A 19,240-nucleotide genomic window follows, 5' to 3' on the forward strand; every position below is an offset into this window, starting at 1 on the left:
TACCACTGAGCTGAGGAACAGAGTGTGAGAATAAGGCATGTTAAAAACACCACGAGTTTCAGTTTTCTTACTGAGCTTTAGTCATTTTTCCTTCTCTCAAAGAACTGTCTGTATTTGTCAACAAGATGATAGATGTCTTAGCCTGAGGACTCAGAAATCAGAGTCTTGAGGCAAAGGCTTTATGTTACTACAATATTAGGGAGCATAAGCCCGGAGAGCAGTAGTAAGAGACAAGGGAGACTCACAGGGAAGAAAGAAGAGGCAGTGCACAATCTGTGTCACCAATTTAGGGGCTATTAAATGAGACTAATAAGCAATACCACTGGATCATCCTCTGAGAAGCCTTATAACATCACAGACAGTTGATTCAAGGGAAGAAAGATAGGTAGTTGATTCACTGGCTCTTGTATTCCATTTGCCAAAGATTCACTTTCCTCACTTCTAGGTTGTGATTGCATCATTATGAAGCAAAGTTCATGAGCCTTCCATGCTTAGTAGCCCACAGGGAAATCCCACAGCTAAAGACTAGGCAGATTGGAATGAGCATGAGGAAAGATCCAGTTGGTGTACCAATATGAAAGGCACTCCCAGCCCTCACAGAGCTGCTCTCAGCCCTCACAGAGCTGACTACTCTCTGGAACAAGAGACAGTTAAGGAAGAGGGGACGTGAAGCAGTGTATAAGGAGTGATTGACAAAATGAATAAATCGGATAGTGATACAAGTTATGAAGATATAGATAAAAAAGGGCCATTAGAAAAACATTAAGCCTAGTGCTTTGTAGGATTCAGAGAAAGAAGTGGGAAAGCAAATTGGGAATAAAGGGGTCAGGGAAATGTTCATGGCTGAGGAAACATTTGAGTCCAACTCAGAGTGATGGTGGGGTGTGGAAAAGGAGTGGAGTTTGTGGAATAAGGGAAAACAGAGGTTCATTCTAGCAAGGACTAGGGTGACAGGGGGTTAGTGCAGAAAAGCACCTTAGCTGGGTTCCCCCAGAAACAAATCTTTAGACAAGGGTTTGAATACAATGGTTAATTTGGGAGGTGATCACAAGAAGCTCAGTAGAAAAGAGAGAAAGTCAGAGAGAAAAGGGAAAGAAGCCAATTCAAATGAGTCCCATGAGCAGGTTAACCCCTGTGGCCACTGATCTCCCGGGAAACCTTGGGAGACTGCATACTGCATAGAACATACCACACAGGCTCACCTGCTGAAGGGTGAAAAAGTGGGCTTTCACTTCCATTCACTTTCATTGCCATTGCTTGTGGGCTGCTCTTGGTGGCATCAACTCTTTGGCTTTAGGCCTGCTCTCTGTGTAGGCTGATGGTGCTCCTAGTCAGAGAATCCCTCCAGCAGAGTCACAATGAGTTCTGTAGAGAGTCACTGATATCTAAGGCAATGATGAGTGTCAAGGAGTTATGGGCTGAGCACTGACAGTATTTGCTCAAAAAGCGAGGGCTTACATGGAGAACAAGGAATTAAGCAGTTGAGCATGGAATTGGGGCATGTTTAGAGTTGGGGACACAAGTGCCCTTAGAGGCTTAGTAGGTTATGTAAACAAGTGACATGTGTAGGTAGGGGCCTGGGAGATGCTGGGGTTCTCTTGATGATCTAAAAGTGATGGCCACTACTAAGATCCAGCTGATGATGACCTTGCGGAGGTATGGATCTAGTATTGCCAGATCTTTCAATGTTTCAGAAGCTAGAAACCTACATCTGTGTGTGTGTGCATGTGTGTGTGTGTGTGTGTGTGTGTGTGTGAGAGAGAGAGAGAGAGAGAGAGAGAGAGAAACCTCAATGTGTTCTTTCTTTTTTTTTTTTTTTTTTAAGATTTATTTGTTTGGAAGAGAGAGTGAGCAAAGGAGAGGGGAAAAGGGAGAGAGAGTCTTTTAAGATTCCATGCTAAGCAGGAGCCTGATGCAGGGCTTGATCTCAAGACATTGAGATCAGGTCCTGAGCTGAAACCAAGAGTCAGTCACCTAATCAAGTGTGCCACTCAGATGCCCTAAAATGCCTCAGTGTCTTAATGTGAACAATTAAGACAAGCAGTAATTTAATCAGTAATTTAAATGAGTAATAATTAACAATCTTAATCAGCAATTTAAATTAGTAATTTAAGACAAACTGAACAAAGTCTGCAGACTGTGAGTAAGTAGCCTGGAGTTCTACTGCAACTTCTAATGTGGTGTTAACAGTAGGACATAATGGGAAACATAATATGGTTGGGCTGGGGCCATTTTATGAAAAAAAAAAACTTGATTTCTAGGCTTGAAAATTGTGCTGAGATTGGTTTTCACTAAAAAAGCCACCAAATACTTTTGAACAGGAAAATAGAGTGATTTGAGATCTGCTAGAAAAAGGTTAATCTGTTGATGGAGTAGAGAGTAGGTAAGAAAAGTTGGAGGAGGGGAAGTGGAAGGCAGGTAGACAGATTACGAGGCCACAGCTACATTTTAAGCAGGAGAATGTGAAGGCCTGGGTAGAATTTGGGTAGAAGCCTAAACCAGGCATCCAACAGAAAGGAGATAAGAGGAGTTTAAGAGCTAGGTGACAGAGAGCAAGGGGGTTGTGAATGGCAGCCAGTTTTGCAGCTGTGCCCATGCTCAGCATGCTATGGAAAGGTGGGTTTTGTACACTTGGCCTCACACCCACACAGATATACCCAACAGTCCAAGGAAGAGAGCGCTGAGGAACTTGCAGGTTAATGATGAGTGATGAGACCAGGGAGAGCAGCCCTACTCTCTCATTATGTTGACAGGATCCCCAAAGTGCAGAAGGACTGAGAGGATCAGGACAGGTTCTACCCCAGTTTCGAAGCATGTCCTCCAGTTTCCTTCTGTCTCCCCGGCGTTCTTAAGCTAGAGCTGTGGACTTTGAAAACTCACTTCAACTGTCTTCGAGGACTATTATTCCAACTTTGTTCACATTTCCCTCCCTCATTCCATCTCCTCTCCCCAAAACAATTCATACCTGATCTCTGCTCTGTTCTGTCACACTTTTGTTCTAGATCACAGGATGAACCAAATGAGGCAGACCCCACCTTGAGTTTCCCTGCAGTTGCAGTGGGCAGGCTTGTGCATTATGTCCATATCTGGCACTTCTATCCTGCTATCCTCTGCTAGGGGCTTTCTCCTGTGCCTTAGGAGCTTACTTAATTCATGCACAGGTGTCCTGGGTGGTCCAGGGATTACACTCCCTCAGAGGAAACCCTCAGCCGCAAAGGGTTGGGTCTCAGGGCATAAGCACCTGGTCCCAAAGGAATAGTCCTAATGTGCATTTCTTGAATTTTCTTACAGGATTTTCAACTTCAACTGGAGTTGCCAACAGTAGTGATTCTCTTTAATACAATTCTTAATAACTTTTCTCTCTTCATTGTCTGGCATTCTCCTCTGCCTCCTCCCATATTCCTGGAATCACTGCCGAGAAAAAATGCCTGCATCAGTCTGTGTAAATGTCGGCCTTTAGGGAAAGGTCCAAAGAGATATTACCTATTCTTAATCAACAAGCCATTGTATTTTTAAGTTGCCATTTTTAGATTATACTTGAGTGATTACAGATACTCCTTCTAGAGAAATAAGAAAGAAGTCCTTGATTATTTGGAGTACAGTTATCATCCATAGTGGAGACACTTTCAGGCACATAGCATCTATAAATACTCCAAACACCCATGTAAACTCATATGTACAGGCTTTTGCCCCATGTGAAGAGGGGAATATGCCCTCCTATTTACACTTATAACCACAATGGAACACACGGAGGTCCCATGCCTGAACAAGCTGCTTTGTTCAGTAGGGAAAGATATAAACTACTTTTTCTCTGTGGAAATCAATTTGAACTGCAAATGGTGAATGTGGTTAAAGCTGAGAGAAGGGATCCCTGGGTGGCGCAGCGGTTTGGCGCCTGCCTTTGGCCGGGGGCGCGATCCTGGAGACCCGGGATCGAATCCCACGTCAGGCTCCTGGTGCATGGAGCCTGCTTCTCCCTCTGCCTGTGTCTCTGCCTCTCTCTCTCTGTGACTATCATAAATAAAAATTAAAAAAATTAAAAAAAATAAAGCTGAGAGAAGTCAAAACTGGCACTACCAGATACAACCATTGATTGATGACCTGCTATGAACCAAAATGGTCAAGCAGCATTCAAAATATGTCTACGAGCGCCATAATTCAATTTAAGTGGAAAAAATTTTAAAAGCCCAGACCATCTTACAGTTTTCATTGCACTCATATAAAGAAATGTTGAGTTTTATGTGGAAATGAACTACATTTACATTTAAAAGACATTATGCCCAGAGGAGAAAGAATGGTATGATAATAGAGTATTGGCAAGTGCATCATTTCTCTGTACAAATTTATATTCCTATATTTTTATTGGCCCTTCACTATTTATTTATTGAGCAGCTACCGTACTAAAGACACAATGCCATGCCCATTCAGTTGTGTATAGTTCTGGCCTTCCATGAGCTTACGGTCTAATAGGAGACTGAGGTAACGCAAAGGATTAGATTTTCAAATCAAATTCACATGAATCAGACATCTTACCCAATATCAAACTTTATTAATAATTCAAGGATATGAGCATTCAGGAAGAACAGACAAAGCAGAGGGAGGTTGGATTATCCCATGTGGCTCCCCAGGTCCTTTCTCACACACTAGAAGTGTACTTTCTGGCCAGGGTAGATAAAGTCTCTAAGTGCAGTAATGGGTCACCTTACATAACAGGGAGCAAAGAATTTATGATGTACCTCCATTTCATAATCAAGAAAATTGTGTTGCTTATAAGACATTCTCCAGGGAACAGTGCTTCATAATCCATAGATCCCAGGTATGTTTCCCTAAACAAACCAAAGACATCCAGTTAAGACCAATCCACAGAAAAAGACTCTCCTCCTAGAAAATGCCATTAGTTATTTCCCAGAGGTCCAGTTACTGTGCTGACAAAGAGATTCAATGAGGTCACCTGATTTATTTTTCTTTCCCTTGGGGCCATCCCCCTATTCCTTCCACTCTACCTCCGGTAATGGGGAGAAAATGGATCATGGGCCAGCTGCTTCAACTCCTTCCTCTCCTTCCTCAACCCAAACAACGACAAGACCCAACAGAAATCAATTACTGTTACAAGATGTCAGAAGGTGACTTGTATATAGAATCAGAGACTGGTAGAGTATACAAAATTCTACCGTCTGGGAGAGTTCATAATGTACATTTTCAATTATCTCAAATTACGACTCTTACTTATGACCAAAACATCCAGGGATCCCAGAAACCACTAGTGCCCATTCTTTGAAAACTGAACCAAGAAAATGAAGGTGTAAATGTCTATGATTGAGCAAGATCATCACTGTGTGAAATACTCAGTCCAGTGCCTGTAGCCAATGAGGAGGAGCTGGTATTATTAATATAAGTGTCAAGGCCAGGATTAGAGTACAGTTTGCCTGGCACCAGTTCATGTTCCTTTCCACTATTATGTTCATTGGAAACAGGGCCAATAGGAATATCTAAGCCATAGTTCCATCTTTTCCTTATGGAATACACAAGCTCAGGGGAGAGTGGGCTCTTCTCTGTGTATCACTCTCTTGATCCCAAGACACCATCCCTGCCTTATACTCCATGCCACTCAATGCCTCTTTTACGTAAGTGTCACGACTACTGCTGTGAGGGCTTCTGGCTGGGGGAGTCATCCTTGACTGCCTCTGAATAGAAAATGAGACCCAGAGGAATTGGAAGAAGTGGAGACAGAGGGGGCTTTGCTTCCCAGTCATCTACTATGTTCAGATGGAGATGAAAATCAAATGTAACGTTAAAGACCAAAGAAATTTGACTATGCTTTTGTTTTTGTTTTTTACTGCGCTGGTAATAGTAAAATGATCCTGTCATTTGTATTGTAAAAGCCTCATTCCCTGAGTTTAAGGAGCCGAGAGATCATATAAAGGAGGTAGCCCTCTAACAATGGTGTTCTCATTCTTAGCTGACTATTAGAATCATCTGCCAGCACCATAAAATACCAGTGTATCACCTCCATTCCAGATTTACTAAATCTATGTTACTGGGGATGGAACCCTGGCCTTTGTATTTTTTTTTAAGTATCCAAAATGATTCCAACATGCAGCCTATAATCTAGTATTAAAACTATAAAATTGAGAAATAACTTCACAGACCTAATACTGCCATTGGACATAAAAAGTACAGTTTAGATCTATGTTAATTTCTTATTGCTGCTATATCACAAATTTATCTGTTGGCTTAAAACAACACAAACTTATTATTTTACAGTTTTGGAGATGAAAAGTCCAAAATGAGCTTTACTGAACTAAAATCAAGGTATTGGCAGGGCTGCATTTCTTCTGGAGACCCTAAGGGAGAATCTGTCTTTTCTAGCATCTGGAAACCACCTAAATTCCTTGGCTTGTGGTCCCTTCCTCCATCTTCAAAACCAGCATCTGTAAAATCTTTCTCTCTTGCTTCCACTGTCACATTTTCTTCTCAGATGCTTATAAGCATCCGAGACCCTTGTAATTATATTGGACCCATCCTGATAATCCAGAATAATCTTTCCTCCTCAAGGTTTTGAATTTAATCTCATCGGCAAAGTCTATCTTGTTGTATAAGGTAGTCTTGTGTAATGTAGTCACACTTTCCAGAGATTAGCATGTGGATATCCTTAGATATCTGCCTACCACAGAATCTTTTAAGAATGGAGAAATGGTAGCAGAGTACATCACAGTGAAATTACCTTTGGCTGAATAGCTGGGCAAATTTTAAAAATTGCTTAGACCCTGAGAATGAGACTTGCAGAGTTTTATCCTATTACCCAAGCAAAGCAGAGAGATTTTAGGTGTGGATTCTATGCGGACTTTCACTCCTTGCTGGCTTTTTCCCTTCTTGCCTAAGACCAAACTCCCCAGCAAAATGTTAGGTTTCACTTCAGGCTACCAGACAAATACCTTCATGCTTTTTATAATACATAGATTCTGAGGAAAAGTAGAATATTGTGGGTTTCCCATCTTTGTCGAGGAAAACATCATTTATAATAAAAAGAGATGTTACAAGGCCCCAAATAGGCGAACATAATCGAGCAGTTGAAGTACCACCACTCCCTTCTTTTCATAGTTGGGATACACATGCACCTGCGGGCATGCATGCCCAAGTGGACATAGCTCTCAAGTTGGAAATCCTTTTAAGGAAGGAGAATATGGAGTCATTCTCTCTCTTATCATCTATGAGAATAAAACCCTGCAAACAGACAGGTATCACAAAGCAGAAACCTTTTCAGAAATTCTCCAGGATGGATATTCCATTTTTGTCCTTGATTTCTAATCACCCTGGGGATGATTCTTCCTCTTAAGGTCCCACCTTCTACTGCTTGCAATTGCAAAGGAGATACTTTGATAGATTACAGATTGTTTTCAGTAGCTGACCTAGACATAACATCACCACTTCCTGATTATATTGATATGTGTTTCTATTATTTGCTTATTTGCGCCTCCAGAAACAATTCTTTTTTGTTGTTTTACTGTAAACAGCATTGCAAGGTCTCTGTATTAAATCATAATTATTTACCCATGCAGTTCATGCACCTTTGTCCCTGGGGATTCTGGTGACGTGAATTTACAGGAACATCAGGGTATTTCTCACCAACAGTTTCCTGTTATTGATATGCTTTTGTTTAGTTGTGATCTTTTTTTTTTTTTAACTCATTCAGTTTCTCAAGGGAAAAATAAATAGGCACGTGACAATTATCACAGTCATGGGAGATCATCTGGGAACCTCACAAATTTGTTTTCATCAGAGGCTGGCCACTCTGGCAGGGCCAAATGCTGTGGAATTGTATAGGCAGACAATTGGTTATCATTCATTTGTTCTTTCATTTTTCCCACGTGCTGCAGATAGCTATCTTAGTGAATGTGCACTACATTATGTAGGAGAATTTCCACAGTCCAGAAAGAGTCTGTACTAAAATAGAAGACAATTCTAAAGATGTGTCAAAGAGAAAGAATTGATTTTTCTGAGCTTTAAAACACAGGAATCCAAAGTTTGATTTTTTTCACCTGCCCAGTAACAATATAGTCTAATCAATATAGCTTAGAGCTCTCATGAGCCAAAGTTTTTGTGTCAGCTAAAGTAGAACACTCATATTACTTATATTTTTTTACACACAACATCACCAAATAATTTATTTGGTACCAGAATTAAAAGAACATTGGACAGTTGAGAAGTTTATTCTGATCCAGTTGCACAACCTATCTAGGACAAATTGCCACATAAATTTTACATTATTTCTTCAGAACTGGGGTTTGTCCAAGACTTAAATTTGGGATCTTCAGATTTGAAATCAGGGAACATATTCATGTCTGCCTTACCATACATTTGCTTAAGCTTAAAAAGCTCCCTCTCCAGGTCTTTCTGGCTACTCTGGGCCAGTATCAACAGGTCCTCCAGATATCTGGCGCTCAGTTCTATATTCTCTAATCTTGTCCACCAAGAGTTTCTGTACAGGATCAAGTTCCTTGTTAAATGCCACTGCTGTAACACCAATGTTTCTCTTCAAATGAACTGAGACTGCAGATCGAATGAGCGAGGAGAACCTGAAGAGCCTCTGAAGAATCATGGTGATTCTGTTACTTGCACTCAGTCCCGAGTTGCCAGAGTCTCCCCTCATACTACTTAACTACTGAACTGAGACTTTACAAAACTTGGAACGGTATGATATGTATACAAGTTCTCTTATCCTCACTTAAATACATATTTATCAGATTTTCAGTGCCCACTTTAATTGAAAAATAAGAATCCTTATCATCAAAACATTCTGGAAAACATAGCTGTTTTTATAAATCCTCTTTCCTATATTAATATGCTTACGGAACATGAGCCGAAGCTTGACATCAGCAAATACTATCTGGAACTGTACTGTCCAATACCATGGCCACTGGCCACACATGGCTACTTAAATTTAAGGTAATTAAAATTAAATAACAGTAAAAATTGAGTTTCTTTGTCACACTAGCTACATTTCAGCTATTCAAATAGCCACATGCAGCTAGAGGCTATCTTCTAGAAAGCATACATTATTGAACATTTCTCTCCTTGGGCAAGGTTCTAAAATGGGATTCAACTTGCATTAAAATCCGATACCTTTTGAGATGAACATTTACTAGTGGAAATTGCAGCTAAACTTCAAACTTGGGTTTGAAGCTTTTCTGGTTTTAAACTTCCTGCAATCTAAGTGGCCTCTGTTCATTTCTTGGACCCTGTCAGTTTTCCTTCATCTTGGAAGCAAGTTAATAAACATGTAGATCTGGTAAACCTGAAAAATGAATCAGGAACATAAAAAAAAAAAAAAAAAAAGATCGCGAAGCAATACTGCATCCTGGGGCAAGAGCGCCTACCATGGCCGACTGACAATCTGCCTGACACTTATACATTTTTCTTTCCCCCTCCTCTTGAGCATCAAACTTAAGTGCAACACTTAGGTGAGCAGCAAAGCCTGTAAATATAGAAGTCAGTTGTTTGAAAATCACCTTTATGATCTGTTTGCCCTTTGCATAGAGCCCTTTCCTTCTAGGGTCTCTCAAATTTTATTGCCCATCTCTCCAACCCCAGACTCACCTCCAGCCTGTGGATCCCTTAAATATGGTAAAGAGGAGTACTCGGGAAAAGCCTCTAGTTCAGATTTTGAGTCCTGGATCTACCACTGGCCTTGAGCTTTGTGACCTTGGGCAGGCGATTTCTCCTTTCAGAGAGGTAACTTCCCACTCCTACAAAATGAGGACTGCTCCACCAGCTTGTTGTGAAGGCTGCATGAGATGACAGATGTGATGACAGCATGTGAGTAGTAGAGCACACCCCTTAGGCTAGGGCTGTAGTTACTAGTTATTTTGCATTATGGGCCCGCAGTGAGGTTCTGAAGACCACAGTACCTGGGAGTCACATGCAAAGAAAATGGAACCATTGAATTTCTCAATGTATAGAAAACCCCAGATAACCTAGACCTGTCAACTCATTGTCAACTCTAAAATGCTATCTCAATATTTTTCACCTTGCTTTAGAGATGAGTAAAATCAATGCTCAGCATTAAAATGCTTATCCAAGACCCTACAGTTCTTGGGCACTCAGGGCTGCCAACATTGTACACTGAAGTTCCTTATTAGACACTAATGCAATCTAATTTATACGACCTTATTTAGCTCGCTTAATCTGGGTATTGTTTCCAAAACTATTCAATAAGAAGTAGCATAATCATAAGCATCACAGAGTAAACAAAATCATAGTGTAATGAGAAAGAATGGAGGGGAAACATCTATCCAAATAGAGTACTTATAATTTATACACAGTTGGTTCTATTTTTCTACTTAACCTTCACTAGAAGATTCTTTTCAAAGCAAAGAGAAAAATAACTTTTGTTCTATCCCTTTTGTACCTAGTCATCTCAGATTTGATCCTAAGGAGAAGGATTTCCTTGTTGATGAAAGAATGATTGATTTTTAAGTTCATGAAATGGAATTCTTGCCAGGACGATACCATTCAAGGGAGTTTATGCAACAAATCTCTGACCAGGCTTCCAGCACAATCCTGCTGGTCCTCCCCACTGCCCGGGGATATACACAGACAAGGTGATGTTAAATGTCATTACAGAGCCAAATTCTCTGTTGGACAACACAGGGTATTGCCCTGCAGTTTCAATTGTTTCTCTTTCCTGGTGTAAAATTTGTCATTCACAGGCAATTAGCCTTGCTGTTCCCGTTTCTTCATCCGCAAATTGCCTGCCTTCCAAGGGATGTTGTGAAGACACATTATCCCACTTAACATGCTAGCCCAGATCTTAGCACCCAGAAGATATGTGCCAATGTAAGCTGATCTCCTCTTCCCTCTTGAATTTTCATAGTCAATTCCACCTAACAAGCGCTTACTGAATCTGTAAGACCCAGATAGCACCGTGGGGAGAAATTTGCACTTGCCTAAAACCCTCACAACACTTCTAGGCTATGGGGATCCTGCTTTTCTCACCGACTGATTCTTCCCTAAGGGAAATTATGGTGTCAGATGTTATAATAGTAATATTTTCTCCATCATCAGTCCTATTTACTACTTATCCACACTTTTATCCTAGCCAGGCTTCCTTCAGGGTTGGCGGGGGGCAGTCTGCCAGGGCAGGCAGTCCGTGTGCTCTGGCCAAGTCAGGAACCAGAGAGAGAAGCCAAAGTATACTGGACGGGTCACCAAAGTCTTTGCATGCCTATCACTTACCTCATCTCTTTTAGGGAAAAGGCTCTAAACAGCACGTTTCTACCCAAGTATCTTTAATTTTTACCACTGCCCCTGAGTGAAACCAAGCCATCTAATGTAATGTTGCCACAGCTGATTTGAACAGAGCTCAGCACCTGAGTTAAATGAAGGGCAAGGATGAATGGGGCCATCCCGGGAAAACCAGTCTCCTAGGGATGATGTGCACTAATTCTGCATAATGAGGGCCTTCCATGTTGAATGGTGGCACATTATCCCCATTAAGTCTTTTTTGGGGACAGTCAAATGCTAGAATCAACTATGGGAAAGTGAATGTTCTGAAATGGTTTAAATCTAATTTTGGCAAAATCTATCCATACTGACTGCTTTCCTTTTCTACGGCTGACCTGAATCTTTCCCCTCCACCTCCTAAATTGTATTTTTCTGTTTACTGAAAGGGTGTGCACCACTGGGGGCTCTTATTATTCAAATGGAGGGTGACCAAGTCTAGGTATATAAATTGAGTAGATAAGTGCAGCCCGGGTGGCTCAGCGGTTTAGTGCTGCCTTGATCCCAGGATCTGATCCTGTAAACCCAGGATAGAGTCCCACGTCAGGCTCCCTGCATGGAGCCTGCTTCTCCCTCTGCCTGTGTCTTTGCCTCTCTCTCTCTCTGTCTCTCAGGAATAAATAAATAAAATCTTAAAAAAAAAATTGGGTAGATAATCTAATGATCTAATCCATCAAAGTGATCCTCTATTTTTTTTACTCTAATAATCTGCATCTTCTGCATAGACAGTTTGAGGATATATATATATATATATATATATATGTATATGTATATATATGTACATATATATAATATATTTTAAAGATTTTATTTATTCACGAGAGACACACAGAGAGAGGCAGAGACACAGGCAGAGTGAGAAGCGGGCTCCCCCAAGGGGAGCCTGATGTGGGACTCTATCTCAGGACCCTGGGATCACAACCTGAGCCAAAGGCAGAGGCTCAACCACTGAGCTATCCAGGTACCCAGTTTGAGGATATCTTGTCTGAAAACTCAAAGTGTTCTTTGCAAATAGCCAAATACCAGTTCTTATTGGAGTTTTGACAAGCTTCATGAGATATAACTTTCTGTGTTAGATCCAGGCTAAGGACCCCTCACGTTGTGGCTTCTGGCTTTCCATCACTTTGAAGTGGTTGAAATGGGGCTCTGCACAACCAAGAAATGTAGGGTGCTTTACCCCTTGGGGTTTCCCTTTACTAATGGGAGATAGATGCTCAGGCATAAATGCTTCACCTGTCACCTCACAGGAGTACTGCTCTGAGATAGATTTCCTAAAGTTTCTAATGAGACCCAGAGATGGAGGACCAATTGCCCCAAACTGACCAGCTTGATAGCATATTCTAATAAATGCCTTTTTCTGCTTCCCTGTTTTCTTCTCTGCGCTTCTCTCTTACTCTCTGTGAGAGCTTAAAACTACCTACATGTAAGACTTTATCACAGGGTCTGCTTTTGGGGAAAGACATCTATTAGAAGGCAAAACACCGCCCAGTAACTTTTGTTTTCAGGATAAAAATTTCGTCTTCCTAATATTAAGATTTCACATGTAGATTGTTCTCCTCAATGAGTGGGCGGTACACTGACAGGTCCTCAGAACCCAGAACTGCCCCTGCCAACTCAGCTCTCAAAATCTGTCATTAGGCAACAGCCTATTAGAAGCTGAATGATTCAGAGACAATATGAACAAATTGCATCTTCTATTGCTCGGTATGATGTATGGTATGGCATGTAAGGCTTTTTGGTGAATCCAAGGACACATTCTTTTATACGCGAAACTGTCATTGGAGGTATGGGGCAGGGGCTACTTCAGTTTCATATTGAAGTTTTAAAATAATCCTAAAGTATATGCATATGCAAGCATTACTTTCCAGATTTGCCTAAAATATATTTTTCCCACTTCTTTATTTTTAATCTTTTCATATTACTTCATGTCAGAGTACAACTTTTGAAAGCAAAAAGATTCTTTTTGTTATCTAATCTAATAACTTCTATTTTCTTAATGGAGGGGGAGGGAATCCACTTCCATTTATTAAACTTACTCATATATTTGAATTTATTTCTTCCTCTATTTTTTAAATTTTTTCTACTTATAAATTCAACAGAAGGGAGAAACAGTAAGAAAAGGATTGTAAAGTTTCATTATTTATTTCCCTTTTTCCTCAGTGAGTTTTGAAGTTATTGGTCATATTTTTATTTTTTGTGGTCGCTCTTCATATGTATGTTCTTTGGATGACTTAAATTTTTCTTGCTCAGTTTGAAGTTATTTTATCCCGGACAAATGAAAGATCTGAACGTGCTTTAACTACTCTTTCAACGTTATCTGTTATTGCAATTTGTCAAAATTTAGTTTTACCTATGTTGAACACATGTACATACACATAATGATTATTTTCCTGTCAGTTTTAAATTCAATTTGCCAACTCAAAAAATTTGTTTCTGTGTTAATGGTTATGTCTTTGATTCCATGCATATTCTTTGGCAATTTTCCTTTTGTTGAAGTAGATACAGGAGCAATTCTTTCACTAAAGACCTATGGATGGGGATCCCTGGGTGGCGCAGCGGTTTGGCGCCTGCCTTTGGCCCAGGGCGCGATCCTGGAGACCTGGGATCGAGTCCCGCGTCGGGCTCCCGGTGCATGGAGCCTGCTTCTCCCTCTGCCTGTGTCTCTGCCTCTCTCTCTCTCTCTGTGTGACTGTCATAAATAAATAAAAATTAAAAAAAAAAATAAAGACCTATGGATGGTAAAGTCCTTTTGTCTTGTATGTCAGAAAATGCCATTACTTTGCTGTTAGCCTTGAGTGACAATTTATCTGTATATAAAAAGTCTTGTTAATACCCATTTTCTATAAAACACTGAACATATTATTCCAGTTTCTAGTGGCATCTATTGTTGCCAGTAGGAAATCCCTGCCAGACCAACAACTGGTCCAGATCAATTGTTATTCTTTTTAAAGTAATCTCTTTTCACTCTAGAAACTTCAGATTTTTTTGATCTTTATTCCTAATATTCTGCAATTTTACTAAGATGTAGTTCAGGGATATAAAATGTAATTTATATTTTTGAGATTTCTAACTGATTTTTTTAAAACCATCTATTTTTAACACATTTCCTTCTGTTCTATTTGCATGTGTGTATATATTTCTATGTAAAAACTTAAATGTATACTTAGGGCTTATAGAATTAATTTCCTTTTCAGAGAACTCATGCTCCAATTGTTGATTTTATTGGATGTCTTTCTTAGCATGTATTTTGGAATTCTAGTGTGGAGGCATATTTTTGAGTGGAAAGTTTTAGGATTTTGTCTTTGTGGAATTTTTGTTTCTCTCTCTCTTCCTCCTCCATGCTCCCATCCCAATTTAGTAGTTTCATAGTTGGCTCCATCAAATGCCACTGGCCCTGCGTATAACCTAAGGGTCTGGGGAGTTTCTGAAGTGACTGTTTTTGGAGAGACTACAGATTCATCTACCCAGTCAAAGGACATCTTGGTTCACAGAACTACATTGGCAGGTTTTCCCCAGTTCAGAAGCTTCCTTACATCTTAGCTTCTGGCAGAGGTTTCAACCTCCCTCAACATCTGCGAAAGCCCACCTGGTCCCATCAATTCAAGTGAATCTGAGTCCTCCTCACTTGCCTTTTAAAATGCTTCCTTGTCCCCACTATCCTTGCAAAAAGGAAACCTTCAGTTCCAACCAAGATATGGCTCAGCAGGCTCATGGCTTTAGCCATGCTCACCACATTCAAGCATTTTCCATTTTGTGAGGATTTTTCATGAGGGTATTTATCTTGTTTTTAATCTCACTAAGTCTTTTTTATTTTCTCAGTATCTGTGTTTCATTACTCAAACAGGAACCTATTGAGACTTTTTGAGAGAAATCGTTCAATAATTTTATGTTCAAGGACAAAAAGAAAAATGAATTTACTTTTTTTTTAAAAAAGTAACACATTCCTTTTAAATCTTAGCTCTACTGGTAAAAAAATATGAAATGGAAACTCATTTTAAATTGTAAAAGATAACTTCGTAATTTAAAATTTTCAATATGTTTTTTTTCTTCTGTTAAGAAGAGAAGTTAAGTATTTGTTATTTCTGGAGACATTTTTAAAATGTTGGTGGCAATGTGGTTTTACAGTAATTTTGGTTCTTGACTATTAAGTCATAAATATATTCCATTTTCAAAAAAAAAACAAACATCCAACATAAAATAAAAGACTGTCCTGGCAACACACTCTGTATGAACTAAATTCCAGGCTGATCATAGTAAGTATAAAGCTAATGATTGCTTTGGAGAGCCACAAAAATATATGGCAAGATTTTCCATTTAAACAGTAGGATAAGAAATTCAAAATACATCTATCTATGGATATTTTGGCCAAACTTTTAAAAATGCAATCGTTCTTTTGGCAATCATTCCATTTGAAAAATAAAAATAAAAATAACTCAAAAGCAGTGTGAGTCTTTATTTATTCTAATATTTGATCCCAAACATATTTAAAATATTTACTTTTATTTTATTTTGTTTTTGTTTTTTACTTTGCTAACCTTCACATTTGTACAAAATGTTAAAACAAACATTTTTTTATTTTTTTTTTTTTTTACTTTCTAGATCACTGGTTTATTATAAAAGGGTAGAAGTCAGGAGCAGCCAGGAGGAAGACATGCGTAGGGCCAGGTATGGGGAAAGGGTGAGGAGCTCCCATGCCGTCTCCAGGGGCGCCGATCTCCCCAAATCTCTATGTCTTCCCCAAACTGGAAGCTTTCGGAACCCCATCCTTTTGGGTTTGTATGGAGGACTCATTACAGAGGCCTGATTACACCACTGGCCATTGGCCATTGGCGAGTGAAAATCTCCAGTGAAAATCTAACAGTAGAATTTGGAGCCAATAGCACTTGTTTCCTTTTTTATGAATTCTATTCTTCCCCTGGATTATTGCTTTCTTCACTATTGTTGGCTCTCCATCTCCATTTTGGAATCTTGCTGAGGAAGACTGTACTAGTTTGCCCAGATCCAGTAAAATTTAACACAGGCTGCAGATGGTTAACTAGAGTATCAGTAACAGGTAAATCTGTGATCACAAAACACCCCCAACCATACCTCTTCAATACTCTGAATGTCAGGTAACCTTACTCTGCTATGCCTCCTATTTAGGTTTGTTCCTCAGTGGGGCCACTGGCCCAGGGCCACATTTCCCCAGAGATGATTAACTAATGGTGTGGAAAGGCCTTTCCAGTAAAAGGATGACTTCTGGCAACCATAAACTTCTACAGAGAGAAGGTATCTTCCATGAATCACTGCATGATTTTCCATTTTACTCCCCAGTGGGGAGTCTGAAATATCGCTATCTCTGCCCATCTCCTAGTCTAGCATAGGGATCCAAATGGTATTACATAAAGAAGGGCTTTGAGGACTGGAAATTCTCTACCCATTAAGGATACTATTTGTGTTTATCTACGTCTGGATGTGAGGTCATCCCACAACAAAATAAACAGCCCGACAGGTCAAATTTCCTGCTCGTGGTACTTCCCATCCTCATCGTTTCATTACTGGACTACAGCTACCTTTAAAAAGCTAAGAGAACACTTTTCCACCTGCCATTCTATGTCTGTTACACCGGTCTATACATATAGAATTGAATTCATCATTATATATGATGGTGCACAGAATTGTGCACTGCTTCTGCTTGTTTCTTTGCAGGAGAAAATCAACTCCCTATATATAGCACTAACGACCTGGCACTATCTGTCTTGAGCCTACCTTGACAGCTTCATTTTAAATTTCCCCATCCCCTAGACATATGTTATTCACATAGAATTACTTAAAATCCTCATAAGTGCCATAATCTCACAAAATCTCCAGGCCTTTGCATATCCTGTTCCCTCTGCCTCAAACTTCCTTTACCTACATTGTTCTTGATCAGATCCCTACAAATCTGTTTCTCTTTCCTGAGATGTTTCTCTGAGGTCCTGGTAGACCAGGACACACCTTACTTCAGAGCTTAGCTCAGTGTGTTATCCTCTGTAGAATAGTCTGTCCTTCTTCTGAACTGTGAGCTCCTTTTGTAGATCCAGGACCCGATTTATAGAAAGCAGCTAGTAAATTTATTGAATGAATAAATTAATGAAAACACTTCTTGTGGAAGACTAAGTTTGATAAGTAGGGGCTGATTCATTCATTCATTCACTCTTCATTCATAACTAAGCACTTATTTTCCTCTAATATATGTGAAATGTTGGACCAGGCTTATCAAGGCTACAAAATGACCTTCCCTGTCTTTAAGGAGCTTACATTCTGTTCAGCATAGTAATACATACAAAAAACAATTCAAGGCAAATCTTCAAACCTAACTCATTGTCCTAAGTCCTATTTACAAAGGAATTTTTTCTATTTTTACTCTGTGGTCACTTTGGATGTTCCATCTAGAGTTTCTTTTACTTGGCCTAAAATTAAATTTAAGTAGTCCTGATGGAATTGTGCCTTTTCTCTGGTTCCTGTCTATTGTTTGCCAAGAGCCCCTGAGTATAGTGGTGAGCTATCGCAATACCCAGGAGATACCACAAAACACAAAAATATATTTTTTGATTGTGCCTAAATAGCAAGCAGTAATGATTCCTTAGCCATTTTCCTGCCACCTGAGGAGTTGCCTTTAAATCTGAAGGGTGATTTCCGTTTTGCATTTTTCTCCTTCAGATTCATAAAATCCCAAGGACCTGAACCCTGAAGAACTACCTATGGAATTTCCTTTTAGTTTTTTTCCTCAAATTCAAGACACTATATTTCACTTCCTCCTTGATTTTTTTTCCCAGAAATATTTTTATGTTTTTTATAGTTTATCCAAACTTAAGTGATAGGCCTGCACCCTGGTGATAGAGAGCTTGGGTTGGCAAAAGACATTTTTCTGGTGGTTTAATGAAAATTGCAAAACACCAACTAGGTAGATGGGTTTTAAAGGTGGCTCCTCCCATTTGATGAATTACACAAAGGTGCTCCCTCTAGACAGAAGAGTTTCAAAGAAGGTTCCAAGGGGCAAATGATTCACAGAAAGGCAGATGCCCTTTGGTGAGTGTAGTAACCCCCACTACCCCTCTAGGTTGGGTCCTTGTCCCAGGTTGAAGTCCCTGTAAAGCCAACTCTGAGATGGAGATAAATGTGCAGGTGGGAGTACTCTTGAAGCAACACCAGTGGAAGGGAAGGGAAAAGGAGGGGAGGGGAGAGGAGGAGAAGGAAGGGAACAGGATTGGACAGATGGATAAATGGAAAGCTGAGCTGTCATGGAGTCTCCATGGAAACTTTGGGGAAGCCTGCTAAAAGTTTTGAAGCTGGTATGCCCTAATAGCTATAACAAGTGGGGCAAGGGGACAGGACCTTTAGATCCCCATTTTGGTTAGTCTGTGGATGCAGACAGCCCCTCAGAAAAACTCTCTTCAGCAGGGGCAATGTTGGAAACTGACTGCTGTGGGCACCTGCCTACTGGCAGCACTCCCAGCAAATGGGCAGTAGGTCCTCCATTCCTGAAGGAGTTTCCGGACAGTGCTAATATTCCCACTGCAGATGTGCACAACATCCTTTCTAGCTGTAGATGGCCCTCTATGCTGCCTCTCAATGCTTTCCACTTTGTCACTCTTGTTGCTTCCCAGAGCTATGACTATCTCTGAAGATTTGTTAAGACCATACAGTCAGACCTCAGGTCCTCCTAGATCCTGAGGAGAATGAGAGGCAATGAGGCAAACTCAAGAGTTAACATCCTACTTTGCTTTTGTATCTGTTCTTTAGATGGCATGACCCAGGTATCAAGGATCCGTGGAGGTAATGGTCTTTCTTGCACAGTGAAGAGATGTGGGGAACAATCAGGCTCTATCTTTGGTCACTGAACATTTGTTAACAAGGAGCATGCCCTGGGTATGTGAGTTCTGCCTTCTCCAGGAGAGGCAGGTTGGTTTTCATATCTTATCAAATGAGAATTGAACAT

General features: G+C 40.1%; 1 pseudogene; it reads right to left on the reverse strand.

Annotated features, from left to right (window-relative positions):
* Positions 1-8,259: 8,259 nt before the first annotated feature.
* Positions 8,260-8,599, reverse strand: LOC129509378 (ATP synthase-coupling factor 6, mitochondrial-like; annotated as a pseudogene).
* Between the last annotated feature and the right edge of the window lie 10,641 nt (positions 8,600-19,240).

Source organism: Nyctereutes procyonoides, unplaced genomic scaffold (assembly GCF_905146905.1).
Source record: "Nyctereutes procyonoides isolate TBG_1078 unplaced genomic scaffold, NYPRO_anot_genome, whole genome shotgun sequence".
NCBI classification, from domain to species: domain Eukaryota; kingdom Metazoa; phylum Chordata; class Mammalia; order Carnivora; family Canidae; genus Nyctereutes; species Nyctereutes procyonoides.